Here is a 20,879-nt window from a genome sequence, read left to right as displayed (position 1 = left end):
ATTTTAATGAATGTGTTAAATATATCTGTACAAAGCATCACTATGAGTAAATAACCAGTTTACTCATTTTGATGCTAGTCATCAAGTTTCAATATCGCACCAATTTTCAACATCATTTTTTTTAACCTATCCCAGGCTGGTGAGTTGATTATCAAGCCTATGTATGTAATGGCCACTATATTCAAATAGGCAACATAAGCTACATCAACCTTGAATACACTACCGACACACTTAATCCGAGCAGGGCTAGTTCCGCAAGCCGGGGGATGCCCCGGCTTGCTAGCCCCACTCCCTCGGCGTGCCGCGCGTCACCGATGCGCGGTCACGCGTCATCGGGTGCCAGCGCCCCTTGCACGCGCGTCCAGGGTTCCCCGAGGGAGCCCTGGTGTCCCGCGATGTGGGGGACGGCGGCAGGGGGTTCCGGGGGACCCGGCGGACCCGGCAGCGGGAGGGAGAGCGCCCCGATCGGAGGGCGCTCTTCCGCTGCTTCGGCGCGCGCCCGGCACCCTCCGGCGCGCGCCAGGTTACTGCTGCGGCCGAGAACGGGCAAATGCTCGAATAAACTCGGCCGCAGCAGTAGGTGATTCAAAGGTATTACCTAAAGATTTCACAACATATTAACCCCATAGTAGCTCAAGTAGCCCCTTTGTCATGGGCAACCCATGAAAAACTGACCACAGAGGACTACAACAAAAATATCTTTCTGAAATTACACTACCTAGCCACCTTGCCGACCTTAGAGGCTGGTATGCCATTCTATAACTTTTCTAACAGGTGTTGCCCTCTTTCCCGCTGATCTAGAGCGACTATCAGTGCTGCATGTACCTGCTGGCTCAGCGAGATCTGGGCCTCCGCTAACTGGGAGCCTGGGGTAATATTAGGGTCTTGGCAGCGCCTCCACTTACCCAGGATCCCCAATAAGGGAGATTCCCCTAGGTAAGAATAACGATAACACAAGGCGGGATCAGCGCCTGATGGTACCGGTGTTGGTGCACTTATTAAATACCTTCCGGCTACTCCTGCAGCCGGCAACAGACTTCAAAAAGGATCCACCGATCCAGCGCAGTCTCTCACGAGTTGGTGATGTCCAGCAGCTTGAGCCCAAACCACTGTTCACACGCACCGCAGCTCCGCGACACTGTGTCCCTATCTGTTACTACAGTAAGGGAATAGATGTCTATCTCTATAGGGCAATCCCTGCAGCACCACAAGCTTATGGTGACTCAGGGTCTGCACTGGGCCTGAGGGGAAATCTGGCCTATGCAGGTGGGTCACTGACCCCATGCACACACACCCTCTCCCCTTGCTCCTCCGGTGCCCTCTGGCTAGCGTGGTCTCTCACCCATGCTTCCCTTTCCTGCCTGCCAGCGATCCCTGCACTCCTATTCGTTCCCTGGTGTCAGGGGGTGCTGCTGAGACTCCTGGAACCTGTAGTTTACTGCGGAGCCTCCTGGTGATTGGCCATCCATTTGTGCGCTTTACACTGCGCATGCGCGAACTCTCTCCGCTCCGGGCCGTCGCACCTTACTATTGCGCAATGCCCAACAAACATGGCGGCGCCCTGTGCTACTGGGCCGCCGCGGAATCTCCGAACGCTCCCTCAATACACCCCCCCCTCAGGATGTGCCCTGCAGCGAAGGTGAGAGGGAAACCAGTACACCCCTACATTCTCTCCCTGGTGGAATCCAATGACCCCGCTTGGGAACGTAACCAATACACATATTTACACAATAAAAATGCATACATGAGAAATACAACTTATCACTGTATACTCTACATGAGGTTATACATTTCATTGAACATTTCAATCACAGATCTCACTCTATGGCTGAGCCTCATAATGGGGTGCCCCGAATTGATCGTAAGTCATTCTCATGGGAGGTTGCCCAGCTCTTTGGCTTCTGTGCAGGTGCTCTTTCATTACTCCCTCTGGAGAATAACAATTCTCACTTGGCAATTCAATCTCTTCCCTTGAGGGGTTCAATGTTTCTACACAGTCTCTTTGAGGCACAAAGCATGGGCTCTGTGGGTCTAATGGCTTGCTCATTGGAGTCAGCGTATCTGTCGTTGGACCAAGGGGCCCTTTACCCGTAGCTGCTTCGGGAGATGCCCCTTTGAGAGGTTCCCTCCATAGGATCCTCAGAGGTGGCATTAACTACAGTCTCTGGGCCATCCTCTATAATATCTGATTCTCCATCTAGCAAAGAAGTGGGCACTTCCAATTCGTTATCCCCTACTTGAGGTATGGGAAGGAGGTGATTTCTATGCCATACCTTTACCGGGCCTTCTGAGTCTTTGATGCGGTATACCAGGAGGCCACCCATCTGGGACTCCACTTCATACACGCCATCTTTCCACCAGTCGGCCAGTTTGTGCTTTCCGGGGACACCCAAATTGTGAAGGAGAACCGCATCCTCTGGGCGGATTTCCTTATGGCGCACTCTGTGATCACAGCGCCTCTTATTACTCGCATTTAGTTGAGCAGCCGCCTTCTGTGCCAGTTTATACGCCTGATGCAAGCTGTCTTGTAATCTTTGCACATACCGAAATGCCCCATCGGTATATATCCGCAGACGCACATCCACTGGTAGCCGAGCTTCTCGTCCAAACATTAGAAAGTAAGGTGTATACCCAGTTGACTCGTGGCGAGTACCATTATAAGCATGCACTAAAGTCTCTACGTGCTTACTCCATTCAGTCTTCTGTGAGCCCTTCAGGGTGCCCAACATGTCGAGCAGCGTTCGATTGAAACGTTCGGGCATAGCATCCCATTTCAGATGGTACGGTGTAGTTCGGGACTCAGTGATAATCAGTAACTTAAGCAATTCTCGTATGAGGTTACTTTCAAAGTCCCGGCCTTGATCAGAATGCAATCGATTTTGCAGTCCATAATGAAGGAAATATTTCTCCCACAGTACTTTAACCACAGTCACAGCCAGTTGATCTTTAGTAGGAAAAGCTTGAGCATATCTAGTATAGTGATCTGTGATCACCAGTACATTTCCGATGCCACGGGTGTCGGGTTCGATGCAAAGAAAATCCACACACACCAGATCCATGGGTCCGGAACTCTTAAGATGGGCCATGGGTGCCACCCGGGTGGGGAGTGTTTTTCTTTGTATACAACGGGTGCATTGCCTACAATGTATCTCAACAGATTCTCTCATTTTGGGCCAATAGAATCGATAACGAAGTAGGCCGAATGTTTTGTCAATGCCAAGATGACCATGATCATCATGTAATGCCCGGAGTACCATGGTTTGCAAAATCTTGGGCAGAAATAACTGTCGCCTGTCAGGATGATTGTGGTATGGTATGATCCTGTACAATAGACATTGTCCAGTTCAAACTTTCCCATCTCCTTCATTAGTATGGCCACCAGTTCTTTAGGAGCCTGTTTAAGTATGATGGGGTTATTTTGTTGCAATGCTTGATGAACTATCCCAACTACTGGGTCCTGAATTTGATATTGTACCAATTCCTTCCAGGCAATAATCTTATCAGCAGTGATGTTCATCCCTTCTGGATGTCGGTATGCCCTAGGAATCGCTCTTGACTGACATCCTAATGAATCTGCTATCCTTAATTCAGAAAAAGCTACTCGATCATCTACCACGGCTTCTAGGGAGCACAACGCCCGTATGCTGGGCCCCGGAATTTCCTTCCATACGTCCTTGTCTGTAGTAGGGTTGAGCCCGGGTCTTCGCGACAGAGCATCTGCCCCTATGTTGGTAGGCCACGGTTTGTATTTAAGGTTGAATCAATAGTTTGACAGTGCCGCTAGCCAACGGTGGCCGGTCGCATCCAGCTTAGCAGAACTATTGATGTATGTCATGGGGTTTTTATCAGTCCTGACCTCAAATTGAATACCATACAAGTAATCGTGCTACTTATCCACTATAGCCCACTTGAGGGCTAGAAACTCCAGTTTGTGGACTGGGTAGTTTTGTTCACTTGGTGCCAGGCTTCGACTGGCATACGCCACTGGCCGGAGCCCCATGTCATATTTCTGGTGTAACACTGCTCCCAAGCCGTTGAAGCTAGCATCCACATGCAGGACATACTCTCGATCAGGATCTGCATAAGCCAACAACGGAGCCTGGGTTAGATTTGTCTTCAACCCTAGAAACGCCTGTTCACATGCAGGGGTCCACTTGTCTCCAAATGGTGCTTGGTTTGAAGTGGCTTTCCTTCCCGTGTCTTCGGTGTAGATTTTTAGGAGGTTGTTGAGGATTTTGGCTTTACCCGAGTAGCCTTTCACAAATCTCCGGTAGTACCCGCAGAACCCCAAAAATGACCGTAGTTCTTGGACGTTATTGGGCCTCGGCCAATTCACTACTGCTTCTATTTTCCCAGGGTCGGTAGCTATTCCGTCGGCCGACACAATATGGCCCACATAAGTCACTGACGTGCGGCAGAACCGACACTTATCCATGGACAGCTTAAGCCCTTCATTATTGAGTTGGTCCAGCACTTTCAACAGTCGTTCCTTATACTCCTCCAGGGTCTTCCCGAACACTATGATTTCGTCCAGGTACACCAAGCATTCCCTAGGATTCATATCCCCAATGGTTCGTTCCATCAGACGCAGAAAAGTGGCGGGAGCTCCACATATTCCTTGAGGCATACGCGTGAACTGATAAAATCCTAAGGGGCAGATAAAAGCTGTCTTTTCTTGATCTTAAGAGTCCATGGGCACCTGATAGTAGCCTGACCTCAAGTCCAGCACACTAAACCACTGATTCCCGGATAGGGCATTCAGGAGGTCTTCAATTCACGGAAGGGTGTACTGATCGGGTACAGTACGGTTGTTCAAGGTTCTATAGTCCACACATAGGCGTACAGTCCCGTTCTTTTTGCGCACTACCACAATAGGTGAGGCATACGGACTACGTGATAGGGTAGTCTTCATGGCTTAGCCATCTCAATCTCATGGATTCGGCGGACACTAGGGGCAACCGATGAAGATGCTGATCGAAGAAAGGTCGATATACAATTGTTACTTGGGAACCAGTATACAGTAGGGAAGATGCATAGATACCTTCAATAACGACCTTGACGATAGCCGGCAGCCCGATGCGGCTACTCATTGGGGGCGGGGGCGGTGCTTCACTGGCCTCCCGGGCAGCGCCCTCGTGGGATACCAGGTCGGTTACCACGGTCTGGGGAGTACACAGCATGGATTTTGCCGGTCGGGGTGCCATTCTTTGTTTTGCAAGACATTGGGAAGAGATGTGCCCCATCTTGCCACAGCTGTAGCACTGGATATTACTTCTTAGGGGACTATTCTGGAAAACAGGGGAAGATCTTCCTGAGGTGGAGCCTCCTCGAGCAGCCTCGGGTTCCTCAGGCTCCTCCTTTTCTTGAATCACGTCCCCAGCAGGCCCTACTTTAGCCTCTTGTTTCTTGGCTTCCTTGGGGGGAACCCCCGTCTTCTTGGCCGGGTTCAAATCCCGACCCAACAGAACGGTCTCATGTGCCTGTACTCGTTCCATCAGTTCGTCAAAAGACAAGGCTTGTCCCGGCACGAGGCATCCGCTGACTCTCACGGACACCGGATGTAACGGGAGAAGTCCCCTCAGCAGTTGTGTGGTTCGCAGCCCATCGGCATCAGCCTTCTGTACTACTTTACTCCTCACCAGGGTACAGAGATCCAAATGTAGACGCCTAAGAAAATCAGACACCATTTCCCCTTCTTTCTGGGTTAGTGCGTGGAATTTGGCCATCAGTGCGAACGCGTCCACCGGGATTCCATAGTGCATGAAGTATTCCGTGCGTGTCTGCATCCGGGTGATCGTCTCAATACTAATGCACCATATGGGAGGCGGGCAGTCTCACGGCGTCAGTGCAGGACCATTCAGGGAGTATTTTCTCAGCATGATCCAGCCGTTCCTCAAATCCTACCTCCCCCAGAGGCATCGGTTTGTCTCCGGAGAACGCCTTCAGCTTCCGGTACTGATGCGACTCGGTGGATTGATGTATGGCCTCCACTAGCACAGGTATAGTCAGATCATTACAAGTGCAAAACGTAATATTTCAAAAGTGGCGCTCTATTATAAGCTTCAAACACGTGTTAATCCAATATTAATATATAAACAATAAAATAAATAAATATAGGTGATACAAACAAATCCTTTGAATGCTGCTGTGACCCAGTGCAGGACTGCTCTCTCAATCCCAGGTGAATATGGCGACGTGGTGATCAAAGGGAAGCGCAAACATGTGGAGATAGAAAAAATAAAACTGATGGTGCAGTATTGTGACACATGAATAAGTTTTCTTCTTTAGGTCTGCTGGTAATCATACTCACAAATGTGAGGATGATACTGTGTACATAAAGGTATCTTTAGGTGTATCTCTGCAGTGATGATAAGCTGGCTGGAGCCTCGGTGTGGGAATGTATTCCTTAAATGGTTAAACACAGAAAAGCCAACATAGCGCGATCTGTTTAAAAACTGTATTAAAGTGGTTAAAAATATAACAATACACTGACATGATGTATGCTATTTAAAAGCATTTAGATACGCAATGGATCTCGCTTCCGGTGTCTTGGTGCAGTTTTTCCTTCCCTCTTCTCAGCGTACGTCTCACTCCTGCGTTCCAGCAGGGCGGATGTGACGTCAGTGAGACTTCGGGAGTTCCGGTTTGGCGGGCTGGCTGTGAATCACCTTCACTCTACGCGTTTCTTCCCTTAGGATTTCTTCAGGAGTGTTGCTGATGATACTGTGACTAGATTATATACCCTAACATATCTACTGATAGGATCAACACTTAATTAGTGTCTTAAAGGGATATCGATTTATTTTTGACTAAAGTGCAGACTGTGCTATTAAAAGTCTCAAGTATCTGATATTCTAATTAGTACTTGATTTACATGTTATACAGGGTATTCTGAATAAATATATATGTATTATTACAGAATATTTAATAATTATATGTGCATTGATGTTATCTCCATATCACAACATAAAAGGAGTCCAAAAATGTAAACTACAATTTATTTAAAACCTAGAACTTAGCGTCGCAATAGAATTAATTTTTATAACATATAGAATAGTAGTCTATAACAACATTCTACATAACTTTCTTGAACTTAAAAACTATGATATATTAAGGAGGTCTAAATGGAGACAAGAAATGTGTGATTAAAATCATGACAAATGACGAATGATACAAATTGACTTTATAAAAGTACTTTATAAAAAAGGCTTCACATCAAAGTCTAAATTTAAACCTAGAGGGGACATTATTTGTAGTTCATACATCCAGTATGATTCTCTTTTTATTAATGCTAAATTTCTATTTCCCCCTCTCCAATGAGGCATTACTTGTTCAATGGCTTTATAGGTTAGACCTTGAGGGTTTGAGTTGTGAGCTATTAAAAAATGATTAGAGACACTGTGTGTGGTAAGTTTCTTTTTAATGTTACCAATGTGCTCTAATATGCGCACTTTCAGAGGGCGTATTGTTTTTCCTATGTATTGGTATCCGCAACTACATTCTAAAAGGTAGATCACAAAATTGGACCTGCAGTTGAGATGTTGTTTTATTTTATAGGACTTCTGAGTGGCGGAGGAAATAAAACTATCAGTTGAGGTGGAACTAAAGTGACACGCTGTGCAAACTTTACAGTTGAAAAAACCCTTGGGTAAATTTAGCCAAGTGGAGTGGTTTGTTTGTTTTTTCTTTAATGCGCTAGGAGCCAGTTTGTTTTTAATATTTGGTGCTTTTTTAAAAATCATCTGTGCTCTATCGGGTAAGTATGATCCTAAAATTGGATCATTTTTTAATATAGCCCAGTGTGTATTAATAATAGCTCCAATTTTTTTGGCATCCTTACTGTACTGTGTAATAAATGGCACTTTAATTTTTGTGTCTGAGTTTTTCTTAGATGCTGGTATTAATAAAGATTCTCGAGTTTCTATATTAATTCTTTCCAAAGCTTGTTCAATATTCCTAGACTTATATTTTCTTTCTTTGAATTTTTTAGTTAGAATATTAGACTGTTTTATAAAAGCAGAATTTCTTTTGGTTTGACGAGGTATTCTACCTACAATTATGTGGAACCGCCATGGGGACGAAGTTCGCACCCAGTTACGCTAATCTTCTCATGGCCATGTGGGAAGATCAATAAATATGGTCATGGGAGGGTCTGGACGCGAACTTAGTCACATGGCGGAGATTTATAGATGATATTATTTTTATTTGGAAGGGCACAGAAGATGATCTTAATCTGTTTCTTATATATTTAGACAATAATGATCTAAATCTTAAATTTACATCTAATATAAGCAAATCTAGTATCAACTTTTTAGACTTGACAATTTATTTAGAAAATTACTGTATTAAAACAAAAAATTATTTTAAAGAAGTGGACGCTAATAATTTTATTCTTCAGTCCAGCTGCCATCTTGATAAATGGATATCAAATATACCATATGGCCAATATCGCAGAATTAAACGTAATTGTACAGATAATTCTGCTTTTATAGAATAGTCTAATATTCTAACTAAAAAAATTCAAAGAAAGAAAATATAAGTCTAGGAATATTGAACAAGCTTTGGAAAGAATTAATATAGAAACTCGAGAATCTTTATTAATACCTGCATCTAAGAAAAACTCAGACACAAAAATTAAAGTGCCATTTATTACACAGTACAGTAAGGATGCCAAAAAAATTGGAGCTATTATTAATTCCCCTCTGGGCTATATTAAAAAATGATCCAATTTTAGGATCATACTTACCCGATAGAGCACAGATGATTTTTAAAAAAGCACCAAATATTAAAAACAAACTGGCTCCTAGCGCATTAAAGATAAAACAAACAAACCACTCCACTTGGCTAAATTTACCCAAGGGTTTTTTCAACTGTAAAGTTTGCACAGCGTGTCACTTTAGTTCCGCCTCAACTGATAGTTTTATTTCCTCCGCCACTCAGAAGTCCTATAAAATAAAACAACATCTCAACTGCGAGTCCAATTTTGTGATTTACCTTTTAAAATGTAGTTGCGGATACCAATACATAGGAAAAACAATACGCCCTCTGAAAGTGCGCATATTAGAGCACATTGGTAACATTAAAAAGAAACTTATCACACACAGTGTCTCTAATCATTTTTTAATAGCTCACAACTCAAACCCTCAAGGTCTAACCTATAAAGCCATTGAACAAGTAATGCCTCATTGGAGAGGGGGAAATAGAAATTTAGCATTAATAAAAAGAGAATCATACTGGATGTATGAACTACAAACAATGTCCCCTCTAGGTTTAAATTTAGACTTTGATGTGAAGCCTTTTTTATAAAGTACTTTTATAAAGTCAATTTGTATCATTCGTCATTTGTCATGATTTTAAGCACACATTTCTTGTCTCCCTTTAGACCTCCTTAATATATCATAGTTTTTAAGTTCAAGAAAGTTATGTAGAATGTTGTTATAGACTACTATTCTATACTGCTGCGGCACAGTTTATTCGAGCATTTGCCCGTTCTGTGCCGCAGCAGTAGCCTGGCGCGCGCCCGAGAGTGACGGGCGCACGCCGAAGCAGCGGAAGAGCGCCCTCCGATCGGGGCGCTCTCCCTACCGCTGCCGGGTCCGCCGGGTCCCCCGGAACCCCCTGCCGCTGTCCCGCGATCGCGGGACACCAGGGCTCCCTCGGGGAGCCCCTGGACGCGCGTGCAGGGGGCGCACGCTCCCGATGACGCGTGACCGCGCGTCTATGACGCGCGGCACGCCGAGGGGCGGCCACTAGCAAGCCGGGAGATTTCCCGGCTTGCGGTACCGACCACACTTCAATAAAGTGTGTCGGTAGTGTATGTTATAAAACTTAATTCTATTGCGACGCTAAGTTCTAGGTTTTAAATAAATTGTAGTTTACATTTTTGGACTCCTTTTATGTTGTGATATGGAGATAACATCAATGCACATATAATTATTAAATATTCTGTAATAATACATATATATTTATTCAGAATACCCTGTATAACATGTAAATCAAGTACTAATTAGAATATCAGATACTTGAGACTTTTAATAGCACAGTCTGCACTTTAGTCAAAAATAAATCGATATCCCTTTAAGACACTAATTAAGTGTTGATCCTATCAGTAGATATGTTAGGGTATATAATCTAGTCACAGTATCATCAGCAACACTCCTGAAGAAATCCTAAGGGAAGAAACGCGTAGAGTGAAGGTGATTCACAGCCAGCCCGCCAAACCGGAACTCCCGAAGTCTCACTGACGTCACATCCGCCCTGCTGGAACGCAGGAGTGAGATGCACGCTGAGAAGAGGGAAGGAAAAACTGCACCAAGACACCGGAGGCGAGATCCATTGCGTATCTAAATGCTTTTAAATAGCATACATCATGTGAGTGTATTGTTATATTTTTAACCACTTTAATACAGTTTTTAAACAGATCGCGCTATGTTGCCTTTTCTGTGTTTAACCATGTAAGGAATACATTCCCACACCGAGGCTCCAGCCAGCTTATCATCACTGCAGAAATACACCTAAAGATACCTTTATGTACACAGTATCATCCTCACATTTGTGAGTATAATTACCAGCAGACCTAAAGAAGAATACTTATTCATGTGTCACAATACTGCACCATCAGTTTAATTTTTTATATCTCCACATGTTTGTGCTGCCCTTTGATCACCACGTCGCCATAGTCAGATCATTAGGCGTGATATTTCCTGCAGAAGGGACGTTTATATCAAGTATGGACATGCTGCGCCTTACTTAGAGAGGGCCAAATGGTGGAGGGGGTGAAAGATACACCTAGGCCCATGGCTGCTGGCCACATGGGGTTCAGTCTGCTCTCAGGGGTATGGGATGAGTGAATGGTACGGCACTTGATGGACCAGGGTACTCCCCCTGGGGCGTGGACATGGCCAGTGGTTCAGCCATGCCCACCTTTACCAGCTAGCAATGGATGCCCGGGGCTTCAGTGCACTTATTAAATACCTTCCGGCTACTCCTGCAGCCGGCAACAGACTTCAAAAAGGATCCACCGATCCAGCGCAGTCTCTCGCGAGTTGGTGATGTCCAGCAGCTTGAGCCCAAACCACTGTTCACATGCACCTCAGCTCTGCGTCACTGTGTCCCTATCTGTTACTACAGTAAGGGAATAGATGTCTATCTCTATAGGGCATTCCCTGCAGCACCACAAGCTTATAGTGACTCAGGGTTTGCGCTGGGCCTGAGGGGAAATCTGGCCTACGCAGGTGGGTCACTGACCCCCTGCACACACAACCTCTCTCCTTGCTCCTCCGGTGCCCTCTGGCTAGCGTGGTCTCTCCCCCACGCTTCCCTTTCCTGTCTGACAGCGATCCCTGCACTCCTATTCGTTCCCTGGTGTCAGGGGGTGCTGCTAAGACTCCTGGGACCTGTAGTTTACTGCGGAGCCTCCTGGTGTTTGGTCAGCCGTTTGCACGCTTTACACTGCGCATGCGCGAATTCTCTCTGCTCCGGGCCGTCGCGCCTGACTATTGCGCAATGCCCAACAAACATGGCGGCGCCCTGTGCTACCGGGCCGCCGCGGAACATCCGAACGCTCCCTCAATACACCCCCCCTCAGGATGCACCCTGCAGCGAAGTTGAGAGGGAATCCTGGACACCCCTACATTGGTAATTCAAACAAGGAGTTACGTCTCTACTACCCTTGCTCCTTGTGGCCTATCCTCCCTAGGAACGAGATGGGCACATTGTTTTTTGTGAATTTGTATCTGTAGCAAACCAGCTGGTTCCTTTGGTCTGCAGATTTCAGCAGATCAATATCAAAAGGATGGTTCACGTTATGCAGATTTTTTATTATTATTACGAATGCACTCCTCGGAATCTGCAACCCGCGGATGGATTTGTTGATTCTAATCCGTAAATATCCGCCAGCAGATTGCTGAGTCCGCGAATTGAATTCTACAAATCCGTCCACGGGTTGAATCCACACGGATTGAAACTGCCCAAATCCGTTTGCAAATTTTTAAAACCTCGCAATGAATTTTGGGGGCAACATCAGCAAAAATCCAGGAAACGGATTTGGGTGGATTCATCCAGCTCTACTAGGAACCCCCTCACCAGAATTTATACAATTTCGGCAAAATTGGGAAATAAAGCTGTAGGCCAATATATCAAAAGGTCATGGGGTGGTCATACTAGACATGGAAAGAAACCAATGGTATGGCATCAGATTAGTTGCTGTAACAGATGCTCAACACCTCTGCTTTAGGATGATATTATTGGTTGGCCACTCAATATGTTGCTCATGGTTTTGTGCATGAGCAGAGTAAAGCAAGTTATTTTCCATACTGTGGGCTATACATATTTGTATTTCACTTTCATTGGGATAGCAACTCTCTTTCTTACTGTACATGATTGTACAACTTTTTGTATATGTTGATTATCACATTTTCAATGTAAAGCCACACAAGCAATTAAAGGAACAGCACTAGATATTAATCAAAAACATACTGACACAATTTACCTGTTTGACATTAACAGTCATATACATTACACTTCTGTTTATATACAATATGCAAACTTTTGCCTCTGATGACTCTTCCTACTGTACTTCTGATTTAGAAATGTTCTGATTTTTTAAATTGATGAAATACAGCACGTCAGTGGAAAAAGCAGGAAAATATTTTTCACAAAAGTACCTTTTTAGTTCTTACTAAATTATCATAAGGATTTTCTCTTGACAGCTGTGCAGTTACACAGAAACCTAATGTTATTTGTCAAGTAACCAAGCAGAAAAGAGTAAGACCCTCTCATAGCATCTTATCTGTCTAAAGAAAGAAAATTGGCAAGAGATTTTCTGGTACAAATGCGAAAAAACACTGTCAATATGTTAGAACAATAAAAATCTCCTGGGTAGCTATAAAATTAAATGGAACCTGTTTCACCTTGCATCCTGTCTCAGTATTGAAAAATAGGTTGGATAAGCCTCAATGGTCACTGGTGTCATCTATATCTGCTTACTGTACTTTATGAGAAATATCTTGCTGAGAAAAAATATTGCTGTCTGCTTCAAAACAAAGAAGGAAGAAGAATAAAACAAACTAACATGTATAGCCCATTTAATAACTAAGGGTAGCAGGGTATAAAACACAAATTGTATTAGACAACTTTAGAAGTGGTAACACATGCAGGTATTATAATGTATGCACTAATTATTATTTACAGCCATAGAAAGCACAGGTTAAATATCAGGTAGTACTGTATCCAGGATAAGTTTACTTTAAATCAAATGAAATACATACTACTTGAAAAATTATAGTGATAACATTTTTGTGCATTTACAAAAATATTAACAAAACAATATTTGCAAAAAAAAAAACTACTACCCAGTACAATTAACGACATTTTAAAGTGCAGAGAAATCATAGATTACTAGTAACAGATAAAGAAAAAAAAGTATTAGGATCTCAGAATTTATTTAAATCAGTGCATTAATGTTTCAAGTAATTATTATGCATGCATAACACATATACAATATACAGTGTATGATTAGTAGATTTAACATACAGTAATTACTACTTTGATATCAACATTAACAACAATAAAGCTTGAAGCAATGGCTTGGATGTTTGAATAGGTAGCACTTATTACAAGAATAAGAAAACATGGCAAATATTACAAAAACATTTAAAAAGTAATCATCACTAATCTGTTTTGTTCTTATTTCAAATGTTTAGTGTTGGTGTTGACATTAGTATTAAAAAAATGCATAATCCAATTTTTAAAATGTACAATGTTCTTTTAATACATTAATGATTTTAGCAGGGTGGATAAAGGTTTTTTTTATTTTTTTAAAAGATCAATTTTAACACACTTATCTGTTGCCATTCTTTAAAAAGAGTATAGGGCAAATGTGTACAGAATTTGTATAACTTTTGTGAAATAACTTTATAAGGGGAAATTAGTGGATTTTATATGAGAAATATACTATACTGTTAATCAAGCAATGTTTCAATATATTTTTTTCCAGCAATTCTTGGTAATTGTTGGTGACATTGTTATTAATGTTATTGCTCCCTTTGATTTCCATATAATGCCACAGTTCCTTTTGTACTACAGTGGGCTCACATTGACATAGGCTGTATTTGGACCTGGTTTACCAAAGTAGGTGACTATTCCCCAGATGCTCTTATATAAAATCTATCCCGTCGCTGTCCCTGACTCCTCCCAAGGGGACCTCTCTCTTAAAATCCCATTGTAGGTGACTCCCATACAGTATTTCTGACTACCTCCAATCTGAGAGGGGTCAAGTATTAGAAATAATCCCTAATTGCCACATCATTATTTTGTAGCTTTCAGAGCAGGAACTTCCAGGGATTCAATTACAATTTGGTAATCCCAAACGTTAGGATAATAAACTTGTTAACTAATCCCGTACTACAGATGTTGCATCATTTACTTTCTGCTGGTGCTCGCGGAGTACGTCTGATCTCCCAATGTTTTGTCAGCTGCTCGCAACTATCTTGCTAGTGTGTCGGAAATTTTTGAGTTTTAGCATTGGTTGTACAGTAGTACTAAGCAATAATCATAGGCTGTGCTTGTGTGTCTTTAATTTAAATGCAATGTAACCCACTTCTTATTCCCATTGATTTCATATGATATGAATATCCTATTTATTCAAAAGTAACCCACATTATTTCCCTAAAAACTTCAGGTAACTAGAAAGTATTTTTAAAATATATTTTATTTTTTAATTAGTTCACAGTAAAAAACAGTTTTGATCTTCTTTAACCAGCATCTTCTTCTGTCTCTCGTGCACTTTCACTTGTAAAATGAGAATGTTACATACTAGTAATTGAGAAGAAATAAATGCATGAATTATATTGTGTGGAACGTTTACAGTACTACTGCTAAACGTGTATACACGTGTGTTTCTATGGAACTGTTTGAAACGCATATGCATGTCAATGAATTTCTGCGCATGCAAATTTATATGAAACCTGGTTGAAACGCATGTGCGTCATTGAATTTCTGTGCATGCGCACTGTACAGGTGTGGGAGAGGTGTACTGTAGATAAGAAGTTGAAATACTTTAGCCTTGTGTTTGTGCGGGGGGAGGGGGAGAGTGCTGTATGATGGATTATCAGTTCAAATAAATATTTTCAAAAGGTCATTATAATATTTAATGTGCAGAAATGTGATACTGTAACACGCCTATGCGTTTCAACAATGTTCAAATGAAACATACAGTACACGCATGACCATCAAATAAAAACAGTATAAAAAGAAGAGCAAGCCTAGTAAAAGTATTGATTAATAAATAATACATACTGTATATAAATGTGATAATGTTATTTTCGGAAGAAGACGCAACGTTATATTTTTTTAATACTGTACTTCTTTTCCCTTAGGAGCTTCATACAGTACTACTATTGTATACAGTATGAACTCGGAACGTTAATTAATCTTTGCTTCAAATATAAATCTTCCAATTTACAGAACAATTACTGCGCGCACACACAGACTTGCAGAATTGTATGGCTGTACTGTAGGTTGAATTGCTATTAGACTTGTAAGACAACAGCTCGCGATCGCCCACCTGAATTTCTAGACGGTATTGCAGTATTGCAGACAACGCTAAAATAATGAACGCTAACATAATGAAAACCGCTCGGAAAAAAAAGAAAACAGAGTGGGTCTGGCCACGGTTATCAGACCGGCTCGGCTTTGGCTGATTTAGAATAAAAGCTGGCACAGCTGTATAAGGAACACTGTAAAAGGATTAGAAACTCACAGTGTGTCACAGCACTATAAAATAAAACACAACCAGGATTCAAGCTGTCTAAGATTCTGGGGAGTAGAGCAGGTGATTCATGATTGGAGAGGGGGAGATTATACCCAAAAGATGTCTAAAAGGGAATCCTTTTGGATTTTCACACTACAGACGTTAATACCAAAGGGTCTAAATAGTGACATGGAGATTGCAACGTTCCTTTAATCCCCCCCCCCCGACAGATGTCTCTGAATCTCTACTTTCAGCCTCCTAATAATATAAACTGAATCTAGATAGAGAGTAGATACTCTTATGTATCTCATAGTATATGTTTTAAATGGGGAGTATGTTTGAGAATATGCTTAGCACTTCATATAATTATTCATAAAACTTTATTAAAATTCTGATAAAGTTAGACCTCATATTACCAAGATTGTTTTGAAGGAAGTATACATAGATGTGCATAGACCCCCAAAAATGGTCTAGGAAAAATATATCTCCATCTGCACAGTGAATGCAGTACTTCTATGTATTTCGTAGCCTGTTATAAGTCTTACACCATTAAAAACTCTTTTCATATCTGCTCTTACTTTTCCCTAAGAAGTGAGTCTTTTATCTTATAAAGTCTGTTTTGAAGTTAGAAATGCATACACGACGATGAGTGTGCACAGTTTCTAATTATGTTCATTTACATTATCATTTTATATTATGTCTCCCAAGGTTTTAGATTTTATTACGTCTTAATTTATGTCCTATTTCCCATGGTGCTCTTCATTTATTTATATTTATAATCCTGGGAGCATGAATTAGATTTTAATTATACTTCCTAAAGTTCACAACCAAGCAGATGAATGTAACTCTACAAGCTACAAGATTTAACAAATAAAACGAAACCCAAAATCCACAATAATTGAAAAATAATTTTTATTAAGAATATACTAGTCAGCTGTTTAGAGGTCAATATGCTGAGAATGTACAGTATGTAACAATGATTATAAGAAGGTAATTGAATATCGGCTCTAAATAATGATAAGCAATTAAATATGCACTATAAATATGTTGTACCCACCCCTAACACTACACCACTGAGGAAGCCATCTGGTGAAACGAGTTTGGTGGCTGTTTTTGGACATTTGGAGCCACCGTACCCTGAGGGAGCATCATTCTGCCCAATCAGCCTTCTAAGTCAGACGGATACACACGCATGCGCTGACCGAGTCCCGATCTGAGGACGCGATACGGGAGAGTACTCCAGACTGCGCGTAAGCCTGGAGGAACCTCCACATGCTGTGATCTGCTGAATTGAACGCTGAGACGGCGTCCACGATGGCGTCCAAAGAGAAAGTAGCAATGTGGAGATTGCAACTGAAAGCATACGCTGGGAATATATACACTGGGCCCATTTTACTGGATGTTTGTGAGTAGAACTTTTAACACTGTTTGTTTATCTCTAATAAAATTTTATTATGCTATGCCCTTCTCCTCTCCATCTTTAAGATATACCAGGAGGTAACATGGAGAAGCACACATAGTGGGAAGCAGACACAGGCAAGTGTCAATATCCACAATCTGTTTCACTAGTTCTTTCTTTTTTTTCTGTGTTTGATTTTTAACCATATTACACCACTTGTCTGGGGTTTGCCCTTCCAGTTTTTCTTGTTTTTTCTCATATATACCTTGGAGGGGAATATAGTTGAGACCACGCGCCGTAGTACTCTTTTTCTTTATCACGTTCTACTCTTGGAGGAATTGGAATAGCCTCCTTTGGACTCTGGCTGCGGGACACTAAGTATTATTTTATTGTATTTATGTTCTCGGATTAGCGCCGCTCTTTATATTGTATATTTATACATGATATATTTTGCATTCCAGAAAAGAATAGGTGTTGAGAAAGTGGAGTACGCGAGAGAATACAAGACGTTCAAGGAGTTTAGAGGCAAAAGGCAGGAGAGAGACAGGTCAATAGTTAGAAAGACAGGTAGGGTCAAGCTTGCTGTTTTTGAGTAATAGTATAACTGTTGCATGCTTGAAGGAGGATGGAAAGGTAACAAAGTAGAGGGAGGACTTAAAAATATGTGTGAGCATAGGGATTATAGTAGGAGCAAGTGGTTTTAGGAGATGGGAGGGAATGGGGTCAAGAGGGCATGTGGTAGAGGGAGAAGAGGAGATCAGCAACGACACATCCTCCTCCGTGACAGCGGATAAAAAGTCAAGGAATGCAGGAGGAGAGATAGGAAGAGGTGTAGGATGGGAGGAGGATACAGAGGGGATGGCCTGACGTATGTATTCCACCTTTTCCTTGAAAAAGTCGTCAAAGTCCTGAGGTGAGATGGAGGAAGAAGAACAGGTAGCAGAGGTTGGTCTGAGTAGGGAGTCAAAAACAGGGAAGAGTCTGCGTGGATTAGACATGTGTGTGTTGATTAGTGAGGAAAAGTAGGTTTGTTTAGCCTGAGAAAGGGCAGAGTTAAAACAGGATATCATAATTTTGTAGTGAAGGAAGTCTGCGAGAGTGTGAGATTTTCTCCAGAGGCGTTAAGATGAACGAGCACAGGAACGCAACCACAAATCAATGCGGTTCAGCTCAGGTGACCCCCTGCTTCCGCACAATATTATTAAAATACATTAATGCTGCTTCATTACCATAGCAGATAGCCGATAAGGCAATGAAGTGGTTAAGGCATAATACAGTAATGGGCACAATTACTATTATCCACAAATGGATAATAGTGCATTTGTCCATTTAAAATAAATAAAGAAAAATAAATACATTAAATATATATAGCACTCACCCTTGTCCGGCTGTCACGATGAAGGCCATCCTCATCTTCATCACCGTCCATGCCCCCTCCGATGCTGCAAAACAGAAACAAGAATAAAAACATCCAATGTAATGTCCCCTAACCCCTTAATCACCATAGCGGTTATTAACCGCTACTGTCATTATGGGGTTAACCAACCCTCACCAACCACTTGGGAGGCCTAGATACCCTCCCCCACTAACCCCCCACCCCATGAGGCCTAACCCCTCTTACCCACTACCCAGCCGGGAGGCCTATCCACATATCCGCTCCTCATAGGAGAAGCCCAGGCCTCATATCAGGGTCTCCCAGCAGATCAGGCAATGGACTACCGACAAGTAAAAGCCGCCATACTGGATCGCTTAGGTCTGACCCCAGAAACTTACCGGCAGCAGTTCCGGAACATGAAGTACACCGCTAAGATGAGACCCCGGGTCCTCGCTCAGCGAATAATGGACTTATGTACGCACTGGATACAACCCGAGGAGTGCACTAAGGAGGCAATTCTTGAGCAGGTGGTTTTGGAACAATTTCTACAAATAATACCCCCTTCCGCACGCTCGTGGGTAAAACACCACGCTGCTGAAACCCTAGCTTTGGCGGTCCAACTCGTGGAGAACTTCCTTGGGGCTGAGCAGCAAGCGAGTGTCCTGGACCCGACTCCACCGGCACTTGCGGACGCCCAAAGAGGGAGGTCAGATCAACGGGGAACTTACGGCCTGTCACGGAACCGCCAAGTCTAACAGAAGGAGCAGTCGTTCCAGCAAGGACGGAGTCCCCGCCGAGACCCTCATCTCCTTCCGGATGTCGGCTCGTCGCAAAATGAGAGGAACTTCCGAGGACGGCGCCCACAAGACCCACCAGATGCCTGGTCTCCAGTAACCGGTCCAGCGGAGCGCTATCCACAACCCCCTCCTGCGAGGGAACCCTCTCCATTTCCGACCTGCGGAGAACAAGGCCACCGGTATGTGGACTGTCCACAGATGGATTGTTCATTCAGCAGAACCATCACCTCGGCTTTTACTGGGGAAAATTGCAAGCCCTGGCTACTTCCAGCCCTGATTGGGGGGAAAACCGTCCAGGCCCTTGTAAATTCGGGCTCTGGGAAAACTCTGGTCCTACAGGAACTGTTACCACCCAGCGTGTGTTCTTTTGACTCCCCGTAGAGCATAGAATGTATACACGGCGATGTAAAACGCTATCCGACGGCCAACATCCGGCTACAGGTAAAAGGTCAGGAGGCTTACCTCGAAGTAGGAGTCGCTCCTTGGCTCCCTGCCCCCGTTGTGCTAGGTCGTGACTGGCCTTTGTTTTCGGACCTAATGGCCCCAGTATTTCATGAGGACCCTCCTTCTAGGGCTCAGGAGAACCCTGGCAAACTGTTCCCCTTCTCGGCACACCTTTTTCCAAGTAGACACCGGGTTCAAAAGACCCGAAGGAAAGACGCTTGGACAAAGAGGACTGGTTGCAGAAATATGGGTCTCAAGGTGACCATTCTAGTAGTCAGAGGTCACAAGTGATGGCTGGGGATGGCCAAAGGGAGGGGGATATAGGCCCTGGAGATTTACCAGTCCTGTACCTCCCTGACTTTCACCAGAAGCAAAGGGAAGACCCAACCCTTGCTAGACAGTATGACAAGGTGGTGAAAATTGATGAACAGATTTTAGATGCACAGGGGGTGATAGTATTCCCCCATTTTTAGCTTTCAAAGGATATCCTTTATAGGGTGAATAGGCAGACACAAACAGGGGAGGTCACCAGACAGATATTGGTTCCCAAGGCGTTTGTTAAATCTGTCTTCTCTCTAGCCCATACAGTCCCTTGGGGTGGTCACCTGGGCAGGGATAAAACATTGGACCGTATTTCATCCTGATTCTATTGGCCAGGGATGCATAGTGATATTGCTAAGCTATGTGCAGCATGTCCGGAGTGCCAGCTAACTAGTCCAAAAGGACAAAAACCAGCCCCTTTGGTTCCTCTACCCTTGGTGTCAGTTCCCTTTGAGAGTATTGGGGTAGACTTGGTAGGACCTCTAGAACCTTCTGCAAAAGGACACAGGTTTATCCTTGTAATAGTGGACTATGCAACAAGGTATCCTGAGTTGTTCCCCCTGAGAACAGCAACAGCGAAGCAAGTAGTCAACACGTTGTTGGAACTGTTCTCACGGGTTGGACTTCCCCAGGTTATGTTGACAGACCAAGGTACAAATTTCATGGCTAAACTGATGCAGGATGTCTTATAGTTACTAGAGGTCAAGTCTGTTCGGACATCGGTCTACCATCCACAGACTGATGGATTGGTGGAAAGATTTAACCGAACTCTTAAAGGGATGCTGAGGAAAT

The sequence above is a fragment of the Ascaphus truei genome, chromosome 1, assembly GCF_040206685.1.
Source record: "Ascaphus truei isolate aAscTru1 chromosome 1, aAscTru1.hap1, whole genome shotgun sequence".
NCBI lineage: Eukaryota > Metazoa > Chordata > Amphibia > Anura > Ascaphidae > Ascaphus > Ascaphus truei.
The sequence above is the reverse complement of the archived record's forward strand: the minus strand, read 5'-3'. Positions refer to the sequence as shown.